Raw genomic sequence first — 17,241 nt, 5'->3', positions numbered from 1 at the left:
TGTTTCTTACTATGCCAAGAAACTAGTGCAAGACCAAGAAATTGACAAATACCTGAAGTACTTTTTCTATCCAGTCTACTTCCAGCAAAATCAGAGTCACTATAACCAACAAGATTGAATGATTCACATTTTGGATACCATAAACCGATTGAGTGTGTGCCAATGAGATATCTAAAAATCCTTTTAACTGCACTTAGATGGGATTCTTTTGGACATGATTGAAATCTTGCATGCAGGCAAACACTAAAGTGTATGTCTGGTCTAGATGCAGTAAGATACAAAAGAGAGCCAATCATACCTCTATAAAGCTTGGTATCTACTTCTTTACCTTTTTCATCACTGTCCATTTTAATTGTTGAACTCATAGGAGTGCCCATGCTCTTCAAATCTTCCATCTTAAATTTCTTTAGCATATCCTTGATGTACTTTGATTGATTTATGAAGATGCCATCTTTCATTTGCTTAATTTGAAGTCCAAGGAAGAATGTGAGCTCACCCATCATGCTCATTTCAAATTCATTCTGCATAATCTTAGAAAATTTCTTGCAAAGAGATTCGTTAGTAGCACCAAAAATTATATCATCAACATAAATTTGCACAATGAGCATATCATTATGATGCTTCTTAACAAAAAGTGTTGTATCCACTTTGCCTCTTTGAAAATCATTTTGTAAAAGGAATTTACTAAGCCTTTCATACCATGCTCTAGGAGCTTGTTTTAAACCATATAAAGCTTTAGTAAGTTTATAAACATGATTTGGATGCTCATGATTTTCAAAGCCTGGAGGTTGTGCAACATACACTTCCTCATCAATATAACCATTTAAAAATGCACTCTTGACATCCATTTGATAAAGCATAAAATCCTTGTAACATGCAAAGGCACATAACATTCTAATAGCTTCAATTCTAGCAACTGGAGCAAAGGTTTCATCAAAATCAATCCCTTCCTCTTGGTTGTAGCCTTGAGCCACTAGTCTAGCTTTGTTTCTAACAACATTGCCTTTTTCATCCATTTTGTTTCTAAAAACCCATTTAGTACCAATAATTGAATGATCTTTTGGCCTAGGCACTAAATTCCAAACTTTATTTCTCTCAAATTGATTTAGTTCTTCTTGCATGGCAAGAATCCAACTTTCATCATTTTGAGCATCTTCAAAACATTTAGGTTTAATTTGCGAAACAAAAGCAACATTACCAAAATATCTTCTCAATTGTGCTCTAGTCATCATCCTCTGAGATGGATCATCAATAATGTCTTCTTGAGGATGGTTTCTATGGAATCTCCATTCATTAGGTAAATCTTCATGTTGAGGCTCATTTACTTGTAATTCTTCCAAATTTGGCATTTCTTCATTGATTTGATCTTCATTGGCATCATGGACATCTATTGTGGTTTCTCCTTGAGTTTCTTCATCTTTGTCATCAATTTGTTCTATTTCTTGACTTGACATTGTATTTTCTTTTCCAAAAACCTACTCATTATTATCATCACAAGCATTTTTCCTTCTAATAGAAGGGTTAGTCTCATCAAACAAAACATGAATAGTTTCCTCAATAACCAAAGTTCTTCTATTGAACACTCTATAGGCTTTACTCTTTGTTGAATACCCAAGAAAGATTCCTTCATCGGACTTAGCATCAAATTTCTTCAAGTTATCCTTCTTGTTATTTAAAATATAGCACTTACAACCAAATGCTTTGAAATATGAGATATTTGGTTTTCTTCCTTTCCATAGCTCATAGGGGGTCTTTTTCAAAATTGGTCTAATCAAAACTCTATTCAGCACATAGCAAGATGTATTAACAGCTTCAGCCCAAAAGTACTTTGGCAAATTATTTTCACTCAACATAGTTCTAGTCATTTCTTGTAAGGTCCTATTTTTCCTTTCTACTACCCCATTTTGTTGTGGTGTTCTAGGAGCTGAAAAATTATGGTTAATTCCATATTTATCATAATATTTCTCAAATAAATGATTTTCAAATTCAGTTCCATGGTCACTTCTTATAGATGAGATGCAAAAGCCTTTTTCATTTTGAACCATTTTACTAAAAGAGGTGAATTTTTCAAAAGTTTCATCTTTGTGAGCAAGGAAGAATGTCCATGTATATCTTGAATAGTCATCAACAATAACTAAAGCATATGACTTCCCACCAAGACTAGTAGGAGATACGGGTCCAAATAGATCAAGATGAAGCAATTCTAATGGCCTAGTGGTAGACACAATATTTTTAGATTTAAAAGATGCTCTAGTATGCTTTCCTAGTGCACATGCTCTACATTGAAATTCATTTTCATAATTAATCTTAGGAAGACCATTAACAAGTTCTTTCTTAGACAATTTTGAGAGTGTATGCATGCTTGCATGACCCAGTCTTCTATGCCACAAATAACTAGAGTTATCAAGAGATACTAGACAAGTACCATGATTAGTTTCAAAATTGTTCATGTCAAGCAAGTAAACATTATTGGATCTATTTGCAATGAACAATGTGTCATTATCTAAGTTATTGATTGTACATAGAGAAGAAGTAAACTTTACCTCAAAACCTTTATCACACAGTTGGCTTACACTTAGCAAGTTGTATTTCAAACCTTCAACAAGTGACACATCTTTAATACAAGGTTTGGTTCCAATTGTGCCATTTCCAATTATTTTTCCTTTTCCTTTATCTCCAAATTTTACATGTCCTCCATCTTCCATTGTAATTTTTGAAAACTTGTCCTTTTCACCGGTCATGTGCTTTGAACAACCACTATCTATATACCATTTTTCACTTTCCTTCATCCCTTTGAAACAAACCTGAAATTTAATCACTGAGCTTTAGGTACCCAAGCAACTTTGGGTCCTTGGGGGTTAGTGACCTTAGGTAAGGTTTCCTTTGGTACCCATACCTTCTTTACCTTAAGATGACCTTTCCTAAGTGCACAAGAACTAATTATATGACCTATTTTATTGCAATAATAACATGTAACATTAGGCAAAGAGGATGTAGATGCTTTAATGAAATAATTCTTGTACTTGTCATAGTTCATGAAACCATCAAAACCAATTCCATATTTCTCATTTGAAATTCTTTGGTTTCCAAGAAGTACATTTAGAGTTTCTTTTCCTTTTGTAAATTTAGCCAAATCATTTGTCAAGGACTCTACTTTAGCTTCAAGAACTTTATTTTTCTCAATGAGCATTTCACAAGTTTCTTTTGAGATTTTCAACTCTAAATATAGTTCTTTAAACAAAGCAATTTGTCCTTTGTAGAATTCATTTTCTTTAGGCACATTGAACATGGCAATATTTTGTGATCTCAATGATTCAATTTCTAAATTCATTTTAGTGCACTTTCTCTTGTAATTTCTATACTCATCATATACTCTAGCAAATGCAAGTTCGAGTTCTTCTACATTAGGAGATTCATAAGAATTTACCTCATTGTCACTTTCTTCTTCCTTTTGTGAACTCTTGACTTTCTCTTCAAGTGCCATCATACAAAGAAGAGCAGCCTCTTTGTCACTTGATTCATCATTTGAAGATTCTTCACTGTTGCTCCATACTACTTTCATAGCTTTCTTGCTCCTATCATCTTTTCCTTTCTTCTTTTTGAGTAATGGACATTTGGGCTTGATATGTCCAGGTTTGTGACACTCATAACATACAATTTCTTCTTTTGAATCTCTGAAATGTTTATCCTTGGGAGTATACTTTTTCAAGAATTTCTTGTATTTGCTTCCTCCCTTCTTGAAAGCTCTTTTAAATTTTCTTGCAAGCATAGCCATTTCATCATCATCTTCACTTGAAGCACTTGAGTTGTCACTAGAATCAGCTTTGAATGCAACTCCTTTCTTCTTATCTTCATCTATGTTTGACTTGAGAGCAATGCTTTTCTTCTTCTTTTGCTCATTTTCAACTTCATCTTTCTTATATACCATCTCATGTGCAATGAGAGAACCAATGAGTTCATCATAGGTGAATGTTTTAAAATCTTTGGTATCTTGGATAACTGTTGTCTTTGCTTCCCAAGATTTTGGAAGTGATCTAAGAATTTTCTTCACAAGTTCGGCTTCTTCAAATCTTTTACCAAGTGCTTTGAGAAGATTTACAAGATCAGTAAACCTTATACTCATACCCGCAATTAACTCCCCTGGCCTCATTTCAAATAGCTCATAATCTCGAATAAGAAGGTTTGCTTTGGACTCTTTAACAACATCAGTTCCTTCATAAGTCACTTCAAGCTTATCCCAAATTTCCTTAGCAGATTGACATCCTGAAACACGATTGTATTCATTAAGGTCAAGTGAGCAATGCAAATTATTAATAGCTTTAGCATTTATAGAAATTTTCTTCCAATCATTGTCATCATATTCATCTTCAAGTTTTGGAACTTTTGTAGTTCCTGGACCATTCTTTTGAGGAACATGTGGACCATTTTTAATAATTCTCCATGCATCAATATCTACAGATTGTATGAAATTTCTCATTCTTACTTTCCAAAATGAATAATTAGTGCCATTGAAGAGTGGTGGTCTAGTGATTGAGTAGCCTTCAGCTAATGGTGCGGGTATACCGGCAGTATTACTAAATGAACCAGCCATTATGGATCACCCTAAGGTTGTAATACCCTAAGCAAGAGAGTCAGGCTCTGATACCAATTTGTTGTCCCAAAATAGTCCAAGAGGGGCGTGAATTGGACTTTAACAATTTTCGGCCCTTACTTGTAGCCTAATGAAAAATTGTGGCTTTGTTTAACTAGATGCTTCTCTATACAAAATGATAGTGATATGTGTTTCAACAATGAGTTCCTAAGTTGCAATTCAAGCCTCAATCAATGTATATGGCAATATCTAACAAAATATGCATCATACAATATACAACTAATTTCTCATGTCACTCAATCTATTCTCAAGTTTATCAATTCAATCTATTCAACCAACATTCAATATCATGTATAACAAGAAAAATTTAAATTGCACAAAAGTAAGGAGGTCAAGGTTAGAGAGATCAAACACAATGATTTTTATAGTGGTTCGGCTTAACTAGCCTACATCCACTCTCTCAAAGAACCCTCTTTGAGTCTTCTCTCCACTATTTGCTCTTTTGAAGGCAAGAGACCAAAAGCCCTTTACAACTTTTCAACACCAAGCTTTTACCAAGGTAGCTTGAAACCTTCACAAGTGCTATCTCAGGCACTTACTCTCTCAAGCTTCAATAAGTGCTTGTACAACCTCTCTTAAATGCAATTCAATGTTTCAACACTCACTCTTACTCAATACATATCAAACTATAAAGAAGAGATGAGTTGATTTGCCAATGGTAGCTCAAATACTTTAAAGCTCTTGAATGAGAGCAATAAATGAAAAGTCAATGTTGGAGTTCAAATGTAAGCTTTCATCAAATGTAAATGAAGTGAAGAAGGTTTATTTATAGTCCCAAATCATTTTAGACCGTTTGAAACCCTTTTGGAACATTATACACACTGCCCAAGATAAAATGGTCGTTATTTTGTCCTTTTATGCGAAGTTGAGCAACTTTGATCAATTAGCAAACTAATGAAATTTTAGTAGCAGTCAGTAAACTAGTTAGTAAACTAACGTTTTTAGCAAACTTATTAGCAAACTAAAAATTTTAGCAAACCAGTTAGCAAACTAAGTCAACAGCTGCATGTCTCAACTTGCAATGTAAAATGATTTAGACCTTAAAAAAATGTTTCAATAGTAGTGTCCAAGGTCATAATGAGAAAAAGTAATCAGAAAATAAAATTTCATATTTGAGCTCCATTCGACTAAATTCTCATCTATTCTTTTCACAAAAGACCTATGACTCAATCTCTAACACTATGCCTTTCATACCTTTTCTTTGAGTCTTGGCTTCCATAGTCTTGTTCTTTTCTCATTTTGGATTTGTCTTGAAATGCCTTTGAGTATCCTTTCTCCTTAGATGCAACTTCAAAGATACTTTAGGAATAAGACAAAGAATCTACACATCACTTGAGAGTTAGGTTAGATAGATTCTCTTTGAGTTTTGTTATCATCAAAATCAATACTCATTTTAAGCTACACGGGGTCAACAGATCTCTGTGGCAACTCCCACATTTTCCTCTTTCATTGATTGCTTCTTCTTCTTCTTCTTCTTCTTCTTCAAATTTGTGATGTTATATTGAAAATCCACAGTATTCTTATTATAAGGGGCCAAAAAACTGATCTTAAAATAAAATTGATTAGCATTACTAATTTTTACAAATTGTTTCCATTGAAGTACAGAACACCTTAGCACCTGGTGAAATTGTTGTCTTTCAACACACTCCTCTCCCCCCTTTCCCCATTTTTCCTTGGTCTAGCAATAAAACCCTCTCCCCAGTACATATAAACATCTAATATAATTTTATGGTATGCTCAATTGAGTTTAATTTCAACTTCTAGTGGTTCTAAATATCAAATCCAACATAGATTACTTTCGAACTCAACTTGAACAAAGGCTCAATAACAATCATTCAAATTTATTCACAACTGCATTAAACAAATTTAATTTTTATTATTATAAACAGAGACACGATCCAACAGCCATAAGGTTTATCAAGAAAGGTGTCTCCTATAATCAGATCTTATGATGAATAAAAACCTAATGCAAATTATTCCACCAGAGAAATTTCAAAAGAAATCTCAGTAAATATGAATTCTTCGATTCACCCAAAAAATCAAATAACAAAATTCAAATAGAACATCTAGGTTTTGGAAATCGAAGGAAAGAAAAGAAAAGTTTACATTCTTAATGAAAAGAAAGTTGGCAATGACCACTGGGCCTATCAGGAGACTCCATTTTTGGTATATCATCTTCTTCCTCTATGGTTTTTACTCATCCAGTCTTCCTCCCAATGCTAAAAGAACAAACCACTACAATTTGCAATTACAACTTTCTTCCCTCATGGATTGATCTAGAAGCTCACACCGACACTATCACAGTGGTGTAGTCTATGAGACGAGCCTAGAAGAGAGAGGAAGGCTTTGGGAGGGTTTGGCTTGGATTGGAAAATGGACCGAAGCAATGTTGTTGGAGAGAAGGGAGTAGCCATCCAAGCTAGAGTCTAAGAATGAGCTTTTTACAGAGAATGAGGTTGAGGAAATGTTTAAGAGGCTTAGAAGGTGAGAAAGAGGAACAGGAGGAAGGAGATTGGCGAGTTTGGGAAGAGGAAGAAACAAATAAGAGGGAATTTTAGAAGAAAAAAATAAGAGGGAATTTTAACTTTTGTTAAAACAATTGGCGTTAGCCGCTGGGTTGTTAAAAAATTGGAATTTTACCGATTAAATTTATTTTAGTTGGTAATTACCAATTTCAGTATAGTTTTGAAGCATTTTAAAATTTTATTCATTAGTTTTTATTTAATTTTCTTTATTACATTCCTTTTAGTTGTACATGCTTTTTAGTTAGTAATTACTCACTAAAATTAATAGTCAGCATCTTTTTTAGCCTTTTATAATTTCATTTTGTATTTTTTTTATTTAATTTTATCTATTAAACTTATTTTAGTTGGTAATTACTAATTACAAACATTAATCGGTATATTTTTTGAGTATTTTATAATTTTATTTCTTAATTTTTTTATTTAATTTTACCTACTAAATGTAAAATAGTCGGTAATTACCCAAACTCACCCAAATCCATTTAAAAAATATCCGAACTCATCACATTAGAGTTTGGGTGAGTCGTGTAAACTTGTATGGGTAATATCCCTAACAATAAAATAACAATATTTTTAATTTACTCAGAACTTAAATTATTTTTAATTAAATGTCATTCTACAATCTGTTCTTGTTCTAAAACACAAGCTGCTCTACATCCATCACCCTAAAAAATCCATTTAAATTAATAAGAAAATAAATAAAATAAATATATGGAGAAAGATAGAAAGGGAGATATATTTTCTTCTTCAGTTTCTGCTAGTGGTGGAGGTGGTCGACAATGCTGACGAGGAAGGATGCGGCGAGGTGGGGAGGAAAGGGAAAAAGAAATAAAGAAGGTCGATTATTTGATTAGGAAATTCTAATTTTTAAACTGAGGTTTTGTGACGAATTAAGTTATCCGTCATAAGTTTTTGACAAAAAACATAATTCCATCATAAATTTTATTACATAATATATTATGTCGTCATAAATTTGTAACGGATAAGTTAATTCGTCACAAAATTGTGACGGAATGTATTTCTGTCGCATATTTGTGACGAAATAATGTATTCCGCCACAAAATTTGTGACGGAATTATATTTTCCATCAAATATTTGTGATAAACAACTATTTTTCGTCACAAATTTGTGATGAAAATACATTCTATCACAAAAATTTTGACAGCAATATTTTTCTGTCATAAATTAGTGACGGATATATCCGTTTGTTACAAATTTGTAACGGCTTAGAGATGGAATATTCCGTCCATCAATAATTAAATTATTAAAAAAATGACTAAAAATTTTGTGACGAATGGTCCGTCACAAATCCGTCTAATGATGTAATCTGTCAAAAATCTGTCTCTAATTTGTGATAGAATCTTTTCGTCACAAAAAATCCATCACAAAATTTTATTTTTCTTGTAGTGTGATGCCCGCCCTCCCCCCCTCTGGCACTAGTTCTACGGATGTCATGAAGTGTGCTATATCCTGTTAAGCTCTTTACAACTATGAAATAATAGGATTTCTTGCCAAGAAAAGAACTAAGTATATAGGAATATTTTTAATTAATTATAATTTTATTTCAGATGATAATAATTATAATTTCATATGATAATTAATTATAATTTTATTTCAGATGATAATAAATAAATAAGTTAATTAATAGAATATTTTTAAAATTATTTGACATATACCAATAAAATAATAAATAAAGTAAAAAAATACATATGCTATGTGCAATTTTTAAAATATCATTATTAAAATTCTTATACTTTAAATATAAGAATTTTTTAAAAATAAATTTTAAATTTTATAAATAATTGTTTATATATATTATAAAATAATTCACCATTTTTCTAATGTAATAAAAAATTTAATTAAAAATAATTAATTTTAGAGATATATAATATGATGAGCAAAGTTTTATAATGTATGAAATTATAAACTTAAGGAATTTTAAAATTCTTAAAAATTAATAGAATATTTTTAAAATTATTTGACATATATCAATAAAATAATAAATAAAGTAAAAAAATACATATGCTATGTGCAATTTTTAAAATATCATTATTAAAATTCTCATACTTTAAATATAAGAATTTTTTAAAAATAAATTTTAAATTTTATAAATAATTGTTTATATATATTATAAAATAATTCATCATTTTTCTAATGTAATAAAAAATTTAATTAAAAATAATTAATTTTAGAGATATATAATATGATGAGCAAAGTTTTATAATGTATGAAATTATAAACTTAAGGAATTTTAAAATTCTTAAAAAATGTAGTAAAGAGAATTTTAGATAATTATTATTTTTATGTTTGAGATAAGATTTTAGTAATTAAAATTTAAAGATATTTAAATAAAAAATAATATTTAATATGATAAATTAATTTTTATATAAAAAATATCAAAATAAAAAAAGATGTGTGACACATGTCACATGTCAATTTTTTAAGTCATCTCAAACTTATATATATATATTATGGGTAAAAGTCAATTGTTAATGGGAGTTACAGTATAGTTATTTGTGAAGTGGGGAGTTTTTGGGGAAAAAAAAGTGGGGAGTTGAGAAGTGCAGAATAGAAGTGAATGGGTTCTAGAGGCTTCTAGTCCCTTTAGGTGAAGCTATAATTATACAATGTTGTAGTACAAAAAGGCCCAACAACTCAACCAATTGACCAAAATCAAACTCAGCAGTCAATCTATTAGTTATTTATATTTTCCAACATTGCATTTAATTTTTCAAACCTTATTATATAATTTCTTTTGCTTTGTAATTAATTCCCAGCAATCAATATAAAAGCTTTTTTTTGTCCAATTCACTTGCTTAATATATGGCATAACAAAATTCCCAACAATACCATAGTTTGGTATGCCAATGGAAATGACCCTGCACCAGCAAGATCCAAGCTAGTTCTAACTGCTGATTCGTGGTCTAGTTCTTACTAGCCCTCAAGGCATAGAGATTTTGAAATTTGATATCAACTTGGGGAATGTTGCTAGTGGTTTCATGAATGATACAGGCAACTTCATAGTATCAAATTCAGCCTCTGAAGTTTTATGGTTGAACTTCAATCATCCGACTAATACATTGTTGCCTAGACAAACACTGAGGAGATTGTTGCTTGGACAGACATTGGAGAGTAGTGGCCAAATACTCTCTTCTAGACTAGCATATACAAATTTCTCCCATGGAAGGTTTTGGTTTCATTTGATTCCAGATGGGAACGCTATGCTTAATACTAACAATTTGTTTGCTGGTTTTGCATATGAAGCTGTTTTAAACTATAATTTAATTTTAATATGTTTGGATCTTAGTTAATTAATTGGTATGAGATATTAAATTAAATTGCCTATTTATTTTAGCCTAGTCCATAGCTCAAGCTGGTAGAAGATCAACAGTCAATGGGTATTAATTTTTTAGAGCTAGAACCAATTAAATAATTGCTTATACAAGTGGGTAGTTATTTAATTAAAAGAGTAGTTATAGATATTTGATATATCCAAAATATCTGTAGGAGATAATAGGCATCAGATAATGGATGAAGCAGTGTAGTGGTTGCAACAAATGAGGAAGTGATGGATAGGTGGTTACAGGTGATTGCAACAAGTGGAGAAAGTGGTGCAAAGTAGTGGGTAGATAAATTCACGTGATTTTTGTGGGAGAAAGCTTGGTGTAGTAACCGAATCAAGGTGCAAAGGCTAGTGTAGAAAGTTAAAATATTGATTCAATTAATTATTTCCTATTGCAGCAAACTTAGCCACCAAACAACTCTGCTTATAAATAGATGTGCTAGGCTTCATTTAAAGGGACAGCCAATACAACTCTTAACAACAAATAGTCTCAATGACTTAGCTTTAATTTTCATCTAATTCAGCCAATTTCTTTGCTTTTTAGCAATCATTTACTTTTTCAGTCTAGTATTAGTTTCAATTCCAACCCTTTATTTTCAATTCAAGCAAGCAATTTATATTTAATCGGTAAATATTTCAATTCCTGTATGCAAGTTCTTCATCTTTCAATGCAATTTAAAACTATCTTGTCTATATTTCAATTCCTATAAATTTGCTTTTAATTTTTAATGTCAATTTACATTACCTATAAATATTTACATTCCAGCAAACAACTCAATTTCCTTTTCAATGCTTAATTTACTTTGCAATCATTTAATTTTCTCAAGCAACTAATTTACATTCCCTTGCACATATTTAATTTTCTTAGTGATCAATTTAATTTTGGATCAAGCTTATTTTAATTTCCTTGTAAATGTTTTCATTCAAGCACTCAATTTACATTTCTTGCAAAAATTTACTTTTTAATCTAGTAATCAATTTAATTTTTCTGCAAAGCAAACAATTTACATTTTTTTGCACCTATTTTCTAACACTCCTCACCCGTCTATAGTGTAGTCGAGCAAGACGTGTCACACGGAGTACCGGAGCACCTTATCTTATCTTATCATATTTCCTAAATTCTCATTTTAGTAGTCCAAATAGCCTTTGTAAGAAATTCATATCATTTTTGGTTATTATTTAAAATATTTCTCAATTTGAGTTTTCACACATTTTATAGAAAATCCGGTAGAGTATCGGCTGTAATTTGAAAAAACAGTTCTTCTGAACCTGTTAAAAACAATTTCCAATATAATACTCAATTTCTCAAACTCAATTTATCTCAACACAATCTCAAAATTTTTCAGAAATCTCAATAGTTTATCATAATCTCAATATTTCCTTCACATTAATTCCACAATTTCATTCATACCATAATAATTTCAAATACATAAAGAAATACTCAAATTTTATTTAATTACAAAACATACATATATTTACATAAACTTTAAATTTCATAAATTTACAATGTACATGGTAAAGCCCAAGTCTGCTACAAAATACAAAATACAAAATGCACCTAATATCCTACCAAGCATGCAATGTAGTGTAGGCGACTCTGGACTTTGAGCAGAACTGACGCTCACCCAGTCTATGGCCTGCTGGACTGTTTGTCTTTATCTCCAAAACCTAAGCGTAGCAAAAGCTACGCACTAAGCAATACTACTTAGTGGTGCCTGTCGACACCATATTTTGGCCGATCCCCAAAACTTTGAAACCGATCCCCAGCACTAGGTCACCCTGGGTCAGCCAATGACATTTCCGATTTCTCTTTATCTTTCTTTACCAGATGACCATATTTCCGAACTCTCCTTAAAAAGGAATTGAATCAATGATAAGTCCTAACATTCCTTAAAACCCTGCCGATCTCTCAAATCATTTACAGATCCCTCAAACCCGTTGTCAAATTTTCGGACTCGTCGAGTATATCCCTGATCTCTGTTAATAAATGAATTGAACTGGCATTAGATCTTTTCCTACCAGTCTTACCGCCGATCTCCTTTTAGGAAGATTAAGAACTAAGGTTTTGGTTCGGTTTAACGAGGGTTCCGATCTTAAGTGTTCAAGTTAAATTTTCAATTTTTAATCAAGTCCCGTTTAGCATTTCTCTCCCACCGATCTCATGCTTATTGTGCTTTCCGATCTTTTATACTTAGATTAATAATTGCATTTAGTTCATGTTTTGCTATGCTCATACAATCAAATACTTAGGCAATTCAAAGATTTTCCAATCACATCCATTCATTGAACAAAAGAGATATTCCATTTCATTTCACTTTTTGTACAAGCTATTCAGCTGGAGGATCACCCCCAGCTTGATTTACATTTTGCTCACTCTCTCTCTCACCCTCGGCTCCCTCCTCGCTGTCCTCCTCGTTGCCTTCAGGAGCCACATCGGCCATCCAAGAGAAGTCTTCTTCTGGGTAACGCTTCTGGAGTGCGGCCAAGAGATCCCTGTGAGCATTCACGTAGGCCTCGGCTATTCCTGTCACCATCTCTTCATCCCTCTCCTTAAGTTCCCTATCTTTCTCCTTAAGCTCCTCATCCTTCGCCTTGAGCTCCTCTATGAGTTGGGCGACCTGAGCAGCTTCGTTGGCATGAAGCGCTTGGACCTCTCCGAGGGCCCGATCCCTTTCATCCAGGACACGAGTCTGTTCGGCCAGCTTGTCTTCATGGTACTTCGCCCGTCCCTCGACTTGAGATATATAATCCCGGGCGGATGAGAGTTGGGATCGGAGGGAAGCCAGCTCCTGATTCTTCTTGCCGACCTCCTTGCAGGCCGAATCTTTTCCGAACCATGGTCCGGTTCACGGACACTCCACGTTTAGGCTCATGGTTCGAGTCAAGATATCATCGAGACCATTACGAGATAGCCTGTCCGATCCTCCCGAAAGAAGATGGTAGACCCGTGACTTTGGCAAAATCGGGGTTCTCCCTGACAGTCCGGTTATTCTTCAAGCAGTCGATCAGTATTTGAGCGCCACGAGAAGAGGTCTTCCCAGAAGCTTGAGTAGGCCCCCCTTCAGTGCTTGGAATAATTGAGAGAGGCGGAGGCTGCTCTTCCGATCTAGGAGGAGATCTGACAGCCTCAGCGGTCGGTGGACCCGAAGGTTGAGGAGGGTCTCTTTGTATCTCCCCAGGTTCGTGACCGGGTGTTTGAAGTCGTTCCGAACGCTTTATCTCCTTTATCTTCCGGGAGATCTCTCTCTCCTTCTTCCGCTTCCTAGAACCCTCACCACCCGCCATACCTGCACAAAGAAAAGGTTAGTGAGATCGCTAAGGTCGTGAGAACTGAGATATAGAAAATACCAATGCCGAGGACAGAGAGCGGAAGTTCGCGATCTTGGCCGGTGAGCAGTTGAATGGTCCAATGGTGCAGCTCGGCAGTCACCGCATCCAAACAAGAATACTTTTTAGTGGCAGCCTCACTCTTCAAATCCATCACTATTAGGCTTTCCTCTTGGCTCAGGGTAATGTGGTTCGGAAGCAAGGGTCCCCTGGTACCACCAGTGCGGAAGTCCTCAAAGCGGCTCGGATCTTTGCTCCTCACAATGAAGAAAAGTTCTTCCAATTCTTAAGAGACGAGGAAGATCGGAAAAGAGCCGCAGCGAGGCTTACTGAAAGAACCAATGGTCATCGTCCTTTCGCGAGTTAGCGGTGCAACTCGTGAACACCTTAGCCGTAGGACTGATTCCCTTAGCTCGGCATAGGCCTCGGAAGGCTACTAAAATCCGCCATGAGTTGGGGTGGATTTGAACGATGCACGCCCGGTGAAGTTTTAAGACCTCCTTGTAGAAGTCATCCAGGGGGAATCGAAGACCGGCCTTTAACTGTTCCTCGTACACCATGACCATGTCATTCTCTTCAAAGGAGTGATCGACACGAAGATCGCTATGGCACTTGATTAGCTCGTACGAATCAGGACTAATATTATACTCTTGGCTAAACGATTGAAGATCGGATTCTCGAAGAACCGACGGTAGCTCGTCTATGGGGAGAGTCTCCCCCCCTGAGGAACGAACATGTCTCGATGGTATGATCCGCCCCCGAGCTGGAGCAGGGACCCTAGGGGGTTCAGGTTGCGCGCTTGGCCCGACCGCCTCTTCTTCATCAGACGATGACCATGAGAACTGAATGGAAGGAGGGCTCACCGCTCTCTGACCTTCGGCACCGCTCATTTTCAAAAGAAACAAAGAACTTAAACAAAAAAGAAGATCAAGGTCCTTACCGGAGTCTGATCGGCGTCGGAGACACTGAAGAAAATGAGAGAACTTCGAAGTTGTGAACAAGAGGTTGAGAAAGGAATGAGAGAACAACTGGCTAGCCCCTCGCCCCTATTTATACTAGTCCGAGCATTTAATGCTCGCGAGGTTCTAAATGCGCATCGATGGGTGGGACTCGACAGCTGTTCTGACATTTCTCTCAAACATCCGAATGTTTTGAGATCGGTTAATTGGAGATCGGCATAATAAGTTAAATATTTTGAATAAAGGATCAGTTAAGTGTCATTCAGGTAAAGAGCCAGATCGGATAACCACCTTAGAGATCGGAAAATAATCAATAATAAGATGATAACCGACAAAATAAAGTCTTTATATTCAAAAGATCGGATTACATCATTTGGGCGATCTCTAGAGATCGGATTACACTAACATTGGATCACATCATTTCTGTGATCTCTAGAGATCGGATTGCATTGAAAACAAAATATACCATTTGGGCGATCTCTAGGGATCGGACTACAATAAAGGTCTAACTACATCATTTGGGCGATCTCTAGAGATCTGATTACATTTTAGGATTACATCATTTGGGCGATCTCTAGAGACCGGTGGAACATCCTATCTAAAAGGCCTATGTCAAAGCCAAGTCTCGTGGCTGAATCAAAAGACGTGTTTGACCAGGAGCCCGGCTATTGACATCGGATAGATGTGCAGCTCAGATGGGGTGACTATGACTCTCATGAAGATGAGAGACATCGTCACCGATGTTACCACTCGAAACCGACCCGCTGTCGGAACACCCAATGTGGAGGAAAGACGCTGTCGGAACACCCAATGTGATGAGAAACCGAATGAACTCAGTTGAGCGACTCGAGATCGGTACAACCAAGGTCCGCAATATAGATCGGTCAAATCCAGTCCTCTCACCTTCGTCAGTTAAGGTCATTCGATCACTGGGATCGTAAATTTTCAATCGGTGAGTAAAGAAGTCCATCGGAAAAAGATCGAAGCCACAATTATAGCCAGAACTTCCACCGGAGCAGCTAGAACAGAGAAAGTAAGAAAGGAAGAGAGGAAAAATAGATGAGAGAAATGTCTCTGTCAACAGGAGTATATATAGGGGAAAATGAGCATTTATTGCTGAGCAGAAAACGAAGCGAACGCTTCGGGAATCGAGGGACAATTAATACTTTGACCAGACCGGACCTGAAGAAGGGAAAAGATCGGAACAGTAGATCGGAAGGTGGGAGACCAGCATGAAAGGTCGGAAAGAACATGTAGAAGAGATCAGAACGAGGAGGGATCGGTAGGCAAAAAGAATAAGACAAATCCCAATAACCGTCGTCAGAATCAGAGCCGAGGTAGTTAAAGCGTTGCAGACGAAATCTCCACCGCACGCCTAAGAATCGCCCACAATGCTGACAGGTGCCAGGGTATGTCATGACAGTCCTGTACATCCCAATCTCCACCGTTGATCTCACTTGTAAGGATGAATCCGGAACCCTTGGATCAAAAGAGAAGACGACAATACCAGCGTTTTTCGCTCTTAGCCCTCAGATCGTTCCGGACAAGAGGATTCAAGACCGTCAGATTAAAAGAAGAAAAGGACAAATGTTCTGAGGAACGATCTCAGCCATTCATCCTGATTCTCTTTAATTCCTGAACATCAGATCTTGTCCTTCAAAATCCTGACCCTCCATCTCCCTCAAATAAATCCTGACCCTTCACGGGGAGCACCCGATTCCTATAAATACCTGCATGAAAAACTGTTCAAGGGGGTGGACAAAAAAGAAAGGCTGTTATTATAGCGGAAGAACTCTGAAAATTTCATTCAGTTTATTATTCTGCTACTTTGAAGTGTTGATTGGAAAGACTTTTGAAACTAGTTTTCTGAAGTGTTTCTTGAAAAGGATTCTGAACACTGGAACTCTACATTTCCAGTTTGTTCATCATCTGGTCACGCCTTCACTTTCAACTCTTTATCATCTTTATTTTCGTTCCTTCTGTTTAAGCTTAACCTCATCCCACTCAGTAGTTATTTCGACCTGATCGCATCTTAGCTAAGTTCCCTCCAGTTCACGGTGAACATCAACTCTCAGGCTAATCAGTCCATTGCCTTATCTCTATAGGCCACCCCATAATTATTCCTACAGCTTCAGCTCCTCCCAGGTAAGAGCTCATGTTACTGTTTTATTAAGTGTTTATGTTTACTTTTTGTAGTTTCTCTGCCCCTCTTACGTATGTGATTTCCTCCAAGTTCATTTTGTGCAAAGAGATCCAAAAGAATATTACTCTCGAGTTATCTCTTTAGTGATTAGTCCGTCATTTCATTAATCTTCGTCATTTCTGAATGCAAGCTTTTGGATTCCCAGTAGTGTACAAATGGTCAGGTAAGACGTAGGTAAACCCCAACCTAAAGATCTCTCTTAAAAGGGAGGGTCTGAACAACACGTCAGGAAAATA

Source organism: Hevea brasiliensis, chromosome 16 (assembly GCF_030052815.1).
Source record: "Hevea brasiliensis isolate MT/VB/25A 57/8 chromosome 16, ASM3005281v1, whole genome shotgun sequence".
NCBI lineage: Eukaryota > Viridiplantae > Streptophyta > Magnoliopsida > Malpighiales > Euphorbiaceae > Hevea > Hevea brasiliensis.
Note: the sequence above shows the minus strand (reverse complement) of the source record.